Source organism: Callorhinus ursinus, unplaced genomic scaffold (genome assembly GCF_003265705.2).
Source record: "Callorhinus ursinus isolate GAN/ISIS: 27379988/994484 unplaced genomic scaffold, GSC_fseal_2.0 scaffold6, whole genome shotgun sequence".
In the NCBI taxonomy this organism is placed as follows: domain Eukaryota; kingdom Metazoa; phylum Chordata; class Mammalia; order Carnivora; family Otariidae; genus Callorhinus; species Callorhinus ursinus.
Window position 1 is genome coordinate 5,090,575 of NW_027397068.1, and position 11,121 is coordinate 5,101,695.

The window sequence follows — 11,121 nt, forward strand, 5'->3', positions numbered from 1 at the left end:
ACAGACTCCTAATTATAGAGAACAAACAGAGGGGAGGTGGCAGAGGGGATGAGTTAAATAAGTGATGGGGATTACAGAGTGCACTTGTCTGTGATGAGCAAAGGGTGATTCATGGAATTGTTGAATCACTACACTGTACACGTGAAACTAATATAACACTGTATGTCAACTAATTGGAATTAAAATAAAAATTTTAAAAAAACTATAATGAGATACCATTTTTTTATCTATCAAAATAGCAAAGATCAAAAATGTTGACATTACTATGTATTGACAAGATTGTAAGAAAATACGTACTCTACTCCACTGCTGGTAAGCATATAAACTCATACAATTTCTTTGGAAAGCAATTTAGTATAGTTATGAAAATGCAAAATACACCTTCTTTTCTGACCCAAGCAATTTTACTTCTAGGGATTTATCTTGGAAAACCATATCCATGTGTGAAATGGCATACATACAAGAATATTCAATGAGTCATTGTTTTAAATAGTAAAGTGTGGAAAAAAACTAAATATTTAGAAGTAATTATGTCCATGCAACAGAATATTATTCATGTATCAAAAAGAATGAAGCAGCTATACATTTTCTGATATGAAATAATCTCCAAGATACATTGTACAATGTCCTTTAAAATGAGATGTATATATAATACCATTTATGGAAAAATTGTGTATGTATTTACACATTTGTGCTTGAATATGCATGAAAGATGTCTAAAAGAATACACAAGAAAATGGTTAAGAGTGGTTCCTCTGGAGAGGAGCACCAATAGTTGGAGACAGAAATGGAAGGGAAACTTACTTATATTTTACTACAAACCACTTTTGAATGCTTCACCATGAGCATGAATACCTATTCAAAAATAAATATCTAAAAAATATAAATAAATGCTAATATATTGGTTAGGGAGTCTGTCGGAAAATATAGAAAACTCAGCCACCATATAAGAGCCTCTAACTTCCTTTCTTCCAATATGCTACCCTGTCTGCTTTGCCCTGTTCAGATCTGGAGAAATGAAATACAATTTGTCATCTATTTGATAAACTACTATTCTTCAAGTTTTTTACTTCCTGTTAGAGAACTAACCACCTATATATTAGAAATTTTATATCTAGAGTGGTCTAGATGGAATATTTCTCCATCATCTTTTTATTTATCATCTCCTAATTATTTTTCTTGCAATATTTTTGTACTCTGGATTTTAGTCTATTTTATTTTAGTCCTCTGGATTTTAAATAACTAGTCAATCCATTTCATAATGGTTAGATTTTAAAGCTTTTGTAATAGAAATTCTATGTAAATTCTCTTCTCCAAGGTACTGATCATAAATACTGCATAGAACAAACAATCCTAAAACCACAAAAGACCCCAAATAGCCAAAGCAATCTCGAGAAAGTAGAACAAAGGTGGAAGCATCACACCCCCTGATTTCAAACTACATTACAAAACTGTAGTAAATAAAACAGTATGATACAGGCATACAAAGAAACACCTAGATCAATGGAACAGAATAGAACCCAGAAATAAACCCATGCATATATGACTTATAACAAAGGAACCAAGAATATACAATGGCAAGGGGACAATCTCTTCAATAAATGGTGTTGGGAAAATTGGACAGCCACATGCAAAAGCATGAAACTGGACCCTTATCTTAAACCATACCCCAAAATTAACTCAAATGGTTTAAAGACTTAAATGTAAGACCTGAAACCATAAAACTCCTAGAAGAAAACACAGGCAGTAATAAGCTCCCTGATATAGGTCTTGGAGATGATTTTTTTAATCTGACAATAATAGCAAAAGCAACAAAAGCAAAAATAAACAAGTAGTACCACATCAAATTAAAAAGCTTCTGGACAGCAAAGGAAACCATCAACAAAATGAAAAAGCAATCTACAGAATGGGAGAAAAATTTTTGCAAATCATACATCTAATAAAGGGCTAACCTATGTAAAATATCTGAAGAATTCATACAATTCAAGAGCAAAAAAATAAACCATCTGATTAAAAAAATGGGCCAAAGATCCTCATAGATTTTCCAAAGACATACAGATGCCCAACAGGTACATAAAAAATGTTCAACATCACTAATCATCAGGGAAATGCAAATCAAAACCACAATGATATATCACCTTTCTCCTTTAGAATGGCTATTATCAAAAAAAATAAGAAATAATTACTGTTGGCAAGGATGTGGAGAAAAAGAAACCCCTGTACACTACTGGTGGGAACGTAAATTGATATAACCACTATGGAAAGTAGTATGGAGGTTCCCCAAAAAATTAAAAATAGAACTACCATATGATCCAGCAAGTCTACTTCCAGGTATTTATCCAAATAAAACAAAACACTAACTCGAAAAGCTATAGGCAACCCCATGTTCACAGCAGCATTATTTATAATAGCCAAGTTATGGAAACAACCTAAGTGTCCATCAATGGATACATGGATAAAAAAGTTACATATACATATATTATACACATACACAATGGAATATAATTCAGCCATTAAAAAGGATGAACTCTCGCCATTTGTAACAACATGGATGGACCTCAAGGGCATTATGCCAAGTGAAATAAGTCAGAGGAAAGCCAACAGCATATGACTCTCTTATATCAGATTGGGGGTGGGAGGGAAGAAATGGATGAACTGGTTTGTTTAAGTAAATTGAATAAATTTTAAAAAATAAAACTTAAATTCCCTGAAATACTTTTTTCATTTCTATTTTTAAATATATACTTTGAATGACAAAGAAAAACAGTTATGAGGCAGCTATTTAGAGGGACATATATGAGTTTACTATATGTGTAGGGGAAACTTCTGTGCACCATAGATATGAAACATTGCAAATCTGCACTTTCAACTCCCATTTCAAACCACACTAAGAGTCAGAAGTCCTAAATCTAACTAGTTCTTCAAAATTCTGACTTCCCCATCTAAAGGTGACAGCACAAAATTAGAGGATTCCCAATCCTTTCTAGCTCGTTGTTTCTACTAGTCTGTATGTTTTATAATTTGATATAAGCCTTATAACATTCATCCCCACCTTAAACTGTTGATTGGTATAAAAAATAAAGTGTTTCTTAGTTGACATAAAGAAAAAGGTACCAAAGCCTCAAGTAATTTAAAATGTGAAAATTGGAAAACAAGATACATGGCAAAATAGTCAACTGTAGTTAATTTCATTCTTTTGAGGCTCTAAAATTTTTCCACCTTTGTATTTTCAGTGTATTCATAATACCTGAAAGGAACTACTTACTGGCAAATAACTCAAACACTACATGAAAGAATTAAGGTATAACCAAAGAAAATTCCCTAATTGTTACTATATATAAACAATTAAAATGGAAAAAAGGGGTAATATGAATGTAAAAATGGTAGCATACTATAATATATGAGAAACATACAGAATACTATGAACATAAATACGGAAGTGACTAAGAGCTGGTGTTTCTTAGAGTCTTACATATTTAGATTCAAATATAGCAATGCCGGCTGTTAGTAGTTACATAACTTTAAAAATTACATAATCTCTTTTCTTCATCGGAAAACAGATACAATGTCACCAACTTCACAGTGTTACTGTAATGATAAATGAAATTGCTTAGCCTGGTACCTGGCACAAAATAGGCATTCAACAAACAGTAGCTTTTATTACTATTATTTCTTCAGTAACAAAAGGGTAACAAATTTAATCTCAAAATTCATATTTGAGTTTCATTGTTATGAAAACATGAAAACCTGGTTTCCATGCATATTTCTCCAATTAAACCATATATACTACGGTTACCAAAATGTCATGAAAACCTGAAAACCATGAAAACCTGGTTTCCATGCATATTTCTCCAATTAAACCATATATACTAAGGTTACCAAAATGACCTCCAAACCTACAAATACTTTGATACTTTCAGTTCTTACTTAACTTCCCTGCTTTTAGTCATTAACACCGCATTCTCCTACAGTATCTATGAAGGGATACTGAAAGCACAGGGAACTACTGAAGTATTTAAGCATGGGCTTTCTCTCACCCCTTCTTCCAAAGCCATTATCTCTTCCCCTTACCTTCAAATTTTGGGGTTCTCTCAATGTTCCATCTTCTCTTCCTCTCTACTTCATATTCTCCCTGGATAATTTCAATCTCTTTCTAGCTTTTAAGTGTAACCTACGTGCTCATAATCCCCAAATATGTCTTCTACCCTCACATCTTTCCTAAATTCCAGGCCTGTATTTCCAATTACCAGTGTAAATGTTATTTATGCATTCAACAAATGCTCACCGAAAGCAAAGAAAGCAAAGGAAATATTTATTAAGCACCTAATACATACTGGAAATTTTATATCACAGAGAGGTTAAGTAATCATAGCACCAATAAAAGAGGAGTTAGAATTCAAGCACAGATCTCTTTAATAGCAAAGTCCAAGCTATTTCTACTATACTACACCGCTTCTACAGTGCATCCACAGTAGGTCACAAGGTACTGGGAATACAAAATAAATATGGTATAAATTTTTAGATAACATGATAAAAATACAGATTCATGGATAATACTGAAATGAAACTATAGCTCATTTAACATCTGTATTCAATGAACAAAATTTATTATCTATTATAGTCTCTACCATCAAAGGGTCACAGTTTGATAGAGGAGACTGATTTCATTTAAGCAAGTAATAAAAACATGATTCTAAACCTATGGTAGAGATAAAACAAGTGACTCACAGGAATAGGGAGTTGACAAGAGAGAGATACGGAAGATTTCCCACATTACGATGAGTACATGTTTGCCTGATAAACTCAGTGTGGGTGGGCATTCAAGGCAGAGCAAATAAATATAAATAAAAGCATTAGTCTATTCTGAAAATTCCAAGTAATTCAGAAGACTGCAAACAGCGAAGCCTAATATATACACAAGGGATGGGCCAGATTATGAACAGCTTTCTGTGCATTTCTTTAGGGATAAAGAAAGTGAGCAATTCAAAGACACATTTAGATATTTAAGCTCTTGAATTGACAAGATGTGGTGATAACTCTCAAATTTCTAGCTTGATTATAGGTAGAGTAGGGGGTAAATGCTTGGGAAATTAGAAAAACAAAACAAACTTTTAAAAAAGCAACAAATAAAAATTAAAGGTGAGGGCACCTGGGTGGCTCAGATGGTTAGGCATCTGCCTTCGTCTCGGGTCATGGTCCCAGGGTCCTGGGATCGAGTCCCACATCAGGCTCCCTGCTCCTTGGGAGCCTGCTTCTCCCTCTGCCTCTCTCTCTCTCTCTCTGTCTCTCATGAATAAATAAATAAAATCTTTAAAAAAAAAATTAAAGGTGAAAAGTTGTTTTATATGTGATGAATATGAAATGCTGATGGACAACTGACTGGTAGGAGTACAGGCAATTGTTCAACCTTGGGCACTGGCCCACCACAAAGGCATTAGCCAGTAGAGGTTGAGCCCTCAACAACGACTCATAATTGTTCCACTTAACCTTGGTAGGAGTTTAGGTATCCTCCTAAAACACAAATCTGATTATGCCATTCTCTGACAAATCCAAACCTAACATCTACATTTCATGTGTTAAGGTTAGCCTGTGACTTCAGGAAAAGGGTATCAGTTAAGCCTGGAGACCACGTGGCATGTAAAATTCAGATTCTATGAATTCAGAACACCGGAGGTAGGAACCCAGGTACACCACTAACTAAATGATCCCAGGCACATCACAATTTCCTAAGCTTCAATTCTCTCACTTAGAAAAAGTGGCAACAACTACTTATATCCTGAGTTGTTCTGAAAATAAATGAGACAGTTCATTCATACGTAAGCACCCAACAAATGTTTAAAAAGAGAGAGAGAGAGAGAGAGAGAGAGAGAGAGAGAGAGAGAGAAAGGAGTATATGAGTATACAGGTCAGAAAATGGCGTAACTTTATTAGAGTCCATTCTGCTTGGAATGCTTTTCGCCCAAACCCTTACAAGACTGCCAATGTGTCCATGTGTTAGTTACAGAGTTATCTATCATCTTTTAAATTTTGATATGAAAATTCTTTAAAATTCTTTTTTCTTTCTTTAAAAGAAAAAAAAGGGCGCCTGGGTGACTCAGTCGGTTAAGCATCTACCTTTGGCTCAGGTCATGATCCCAGGGTCCTGGGATGGAGTCCCACATCCGACCCCCTGCTGAGCAGGGAGTCTGCTTCTCCCTCTGACCCTCCCCCATCTCATGCTCTCTCTCTCTAATAAATCAATAAAATCTTTAAAAAAAAAATTCTTTAAATTTTGATATGGACAACCAACATAAATTTCAGCCTCATATTACCCCTTTATATATGAGTACCTTCATTTTACAATGAGGAAATTTACTTGAAAGTTTAAGTAGCCTATCCAAAATTACAAATATAGAAAAGTGTACTCTAGATTCTATCTATTCTATTCTACCCAAATTGCTCTCTCAAAATGAGAAGTAGAATAGTGTAGTACAAAAAAATTACCCTTATTTGCAGTCATAAGAATTGGGTTCCTACTACCTAAAACCTTGGCCAAGTATCCCCCTAATCCTATTTCACCATCTGCAAAGTTGATGATAATAACTTGCCCCGTTAGTATGTACCTTGCCTACACAAAGATTTTAAGTTCTCGGGGAAGGGGGGGAGGGGGAAGGGATGTCGTATTTCTTCATATTTCTTACAAAATATATATATATTCCATAAGTAGATTTATTTGTATAAGCAATAATACCAAAATATCTTCCTTTTAAACTTGTATCTATATTAACTGTCACAAAGCTACAAATTATAACTCATAATTGAGTTTAAAAAATTTTTAATTCCTTCTGTAAACCCTGAAAATAGTTCACATAACAATTTTAAAACACACGCACTTACTTCTTTAGGAAATTAGTAATTTTGCTTTATCAATATTGTATTTTAGTCAAACGTTATCTCAAATACTCTCTTGGTACAAAAGATAGAAACTTCAATACTTGATCGGTGCAATACCCAGTTTCACAATAGAAAAATTCCGCAAATTTTAAGGGGCAAGCACATTTCTACATGTAGTAAAAAATTAGTGACCTATTAATAACAGTAAACGGACTTTGATATCATTTATAATAATACACCAAGTAATATTGAGCTCCTTTATGTGGTAGGTAAGTTCGTTTATGGTCTACTGAACTTTATATGGTCCTAAACTATAATGAAAGTAAAAGAACGTAGTAAGTTCCTTCACAGAATTTAGCATCCTAAGAACCCTCAAGTTTTTTTTTTAATTTAAATAATGGAACAGCCATTTTTTAAAATTTCTTGAGGTAAACTCTGCTTTGACTAAAGTTTCTGCAAATATCTGTAACAAACTCTTTTTGGAAAGCAGACCTTTCTGCCCTCATCTAACCTATGTTTCTAAAACCAGTAAAAATCAAGGAATTCAAAAAAGAAAAAAAGAGAAGATCAAGAAGTAGCTATGCAAGGATGTGAATTGGTACTTATGGGTGGAGAAACACTACCACTCATAAAAGTCACATTCTTTCAGTAATTCTGATACATTTCGAATTTCAAACGCCCTACTTCGAAGCATGGGGGGAAGGCGGGCGAGGGGAGTGCTACATCAGTTTCTGCTTCCTGATAAATATCTTGGAAGTTTTATTAAATATGTTGGAGAACAGTAGTCAAGGATGTCCGGGCTTAGCTATTTCGCTGTTGAACTAAAACTTTTTAGAAAACCAGACAACGTGATACAACAGAAAGCCTCTATCCTGTTCCCCCACCCCCAAAAAGAACCGGTCCCTTTTCACACAATGGTCAATTCACACAGAATTTCAGAGTTAGTACCCCCATAGCGGAGTAAAACTATGTGACCCCAACGAAGGGATAACGAACGGCTTCAAATTCAAGGCTCGAAGGGAAGTGACACCTACAACTACTGAAACTAGCAAGGCAACAACGCTGGAGGGCGTGTCGGGCAGGACAGCAGCGTAGCGCGTCGCAGAACAGACCATTCATAAGCTGAGCGAGGCAGCAGGACGGCGGACGCTGGGACCCCGGCCAGTCGGCCCACTCCGCGCCGTCTCGCTCGAAGCGCGCCAGCCTCGGAGCCACTGGGTTCCCTCCCCGCGGTCCATCCGCGCCACTGGCGTCCCGGTCACCCGCACCCTCCAGAAACTGAATCCTGTCCCAGCGCCCCCCCCTCCTCCGGCTGAAGAGACACCCTCGCCTCAGCCCACTCCGCACGGTGAGGCCGCGCAGAGCACTCCCTCACCAGTCGCTAGATGAAAGTGCGCCCGTGTACTTCGCGAGACGAGCACACAGCTGCGCAGGGACTCATCCTCAGTGAAGACAACTGGAGAAACCGAACGGTGCCAGGGAGAGGCCGGTCCCCAGACCCGGGTCAGCTGTGGAGGCGGCTGCAGATTCAGCCGCGACTACAGGCACCGGGAAGGGGGGCAGGGAGAAAAGGCCGGTGCGGGCGGTGCCCAGGAATAAGACAGGCGTTGATTGGCTGGGGCTCGTGTATGCCTCATGAGGATTGGCTGGTGTCTGCCCAGGAGGCCTCGCGTGGCGACACCTAAGCTGTGGCCTTTCCCGGGAGCCTTGAGGGAGCTTGACCCTGCCGGCCTTCGGACCACGCGCGCAAGCCGGGGGCGGGGAAACGCAGCGGCTGAGGACTCTCAGCCAACAGCGGTGGTGGAAATGTCCCTTTCAGGGTCAGCCGTGGCCTAGGTAGAAACTGCTGCAGGCTTTGAATTCCGGATAAACCCGGGTGGAAAGAGAGCGCAGGAGACCTGGCCGAATGCCTTGGGTCACCATACAGCAGAAGCCAAATGCGTAGGCAACTTGCACAGAAGAGTTCTCCCGTTGGCAGCATCGCCCTTCCCTTCCCGCTCGTACACCCGGATTGTCTGAGAGGCACTCCCTGGGTCCTAAGGCGTCGCCGCCTTCTTAGATTGCTGCGGGGACCTTGCTGCCCACCAGGGTCACGTCAGTCAGCGTCTGACGCCAGGCTTGCACTACGATTTTCCCCATTTAACTCAGCATGCAAGGCCGGTTTTTAAAAGTGCTGGAGTGAAGGGGAAAAAAAGGCGGGGCGGGGGAGAGGATTGAGCAGTATTAGGAGGAGGAGGAAATCAATACTAGTATACCAAATGGGTATCACTGCAACCAAATGCCTCATACAGGTGGCATTCAGTAAATGTTTGTTCAAGGAGGGGTGGTTTGACTCAGAACAACACTAGCCGTTAGGATTTGGCTGTACAGTCGGCCACGTTGTCAATTATACAAGCCACTTAGTCTCTCTCATCTATAAAACGAAGGCGTTGGACTACGTGTCTTCTTTTATTTTTCCCAATTAGAAAGATTTTTTATTTTTTTTTATTATTATTATGTTACGTTAATCACCATACGTGTCTTCTTAAGGGCCGCCAGTTCAGCTTTACTGTCTTTGTAGCCTTCCTTATAAAAGCGCAAAGCCATACATCTGGTTAGGGAAAGGGAAAGGAAGAATAGCTCCCCTGCTGCCCTTCCCAATACAGTGGTCTGTTTCTTTGCCCCTTTTCAAGGTGCCCTGTTTCCTACTTTGATGTAACAAAAACCAATTTGTAATGTAAAAATTAAGTGATTTGGAAGATAAGCTATATATGATGACTTTTATATTACTGAACAAAGAAACCGGTAATGGCAAGTAAGGACAATAATGTATATAAATGCATAGGCCTGAGTTCAAATCTTTTATTGATCTCTTTTATTTGGCAAGTTAATTAGCTTTCCTGAAGATGTACTTTCCTCGTTTGTAAAATAGGAGCAATATTTAGAAGCAAAAATGCATTTACATTTGTGAAAAATTATATACAGATATACAGCACAGGGAGTGCCTAGCACTTCATGAATAAAAAAATCTTACTTTTATAAATCAAAAGGTATTTCCAGGGGCACCTGGCTGGCTGAGTCAGAAAAGTGTGTGACTCTTGATCTAGGGGTTGTGAGTTCAAGCCCCATGCTGGGTGTAGAGATTACTTACAAATAAAACTTAAAAAAAAAAGTATTTCCATAGTAGCGGAATTATTCCAAGCAGTCATTCATTCATTTTAACAAGAATGCCAAGCCCAGATAATCCCAAAAAACGTTAAGAATAGATTGCTACTTATACAAGTACTACAAAGAGTACTATCAATTTAATCTGACTTTCCAAAGAAGTGACACCAACTATGATCCTAGGAATGAGTAGGCGATAACTAGATGAAGCAGGGAAGAAAGAACATTCCAGTCCAAAAGATGTGGAATTGCTCCTAATTTCCCTAAAAAACAATGCCTTCAAATATATTGGTTATTTGCAAGAATTATTGAAATGATTAGGAATTAATGCAAATGAAATACAATTAAGTGAAAAATGCATTGCAGATGATATTAGGGGAGGAAGAGATCATAATTAGCCATTTTGGGAGGCTTTTAAACATGTATGTGTTTACCATAGAAGAAGAGAGAGCAATATACTAATGATTATCCTGGTGTGGTGGAATTAGGGGTGATTCTTAATTTCGATCTCTTTGAGTTTTATAATTTATTTTTCTTTGCAATAATTAAATGTTGATTTAAAAAATCAAAATTTACCACAAAAGAAAAATTGACTAGAATTTCTGAAGTAGACTTAAAGTAAGAAATACATCCAGAGATGGCTTTGAAGACTGCAGTGATGTAAATGGGGAGAAGTAGGAGAATGGTCCAGACATCAGGAATGGAGTTTGACATGAAGCCAGAATAGAGCACTGCAGAAATGTTTTTAAGCAACACAGCATTTATAATACTCCACAAATGCCATTTTTCCAAAATAAATTAACAGTGCTATTCTTCATAATCAAGATATATTGTGCTGTCATTCAATTTGTATATAGGCAGTGCTGCCCCTACTTTAGCTGGTAATATAAGAATGTTAGAACTTGTATGGTTGGATCAAAACCCAAACCCGATGAGGTTCTGCAAGAATAGTTATTACTGTACAAAGGTCAGCAGTGCAGCTGGCCTAGAGATGACTGGAACCTTATGGTCTGGCCCTGTTCTCTTCTGCTCCAGACCATTTTCCATGTGAAAACACTTGGCTCGCTGCAGCTTTCTGACACACACCTCAGCTTTTCCATTAGG

General features: G+C 37.7%; 1 protein-coding gene across 3 annotated transcripts in view; it reads right to left on the minus strand.

Moving 5' to 3' along the window:
• The window catches only part of IBTK (inhibitor of Bruton tyrosine kinase), a 108,178-nt gene extending 99,736 nt beyond the window's left edge, over nucleotides 1–8,442 (minus strand). For all 3 annotated transcript variants that reach the window (XM_025861778.2, XM_025861787.2, XM_025861770.2), the window contains exon 1: nucleotides 8,249–8,442. The gene's annotated coding sequence lies outside the window, so the exon portion shown is untranslated. The remainder of the gene's footprint in view (nucleotides 1–8,248) is intronic.
• Between the last annotated feature and the right edge of the window lie 2,679 nt (nucleotides 8,443–11,121).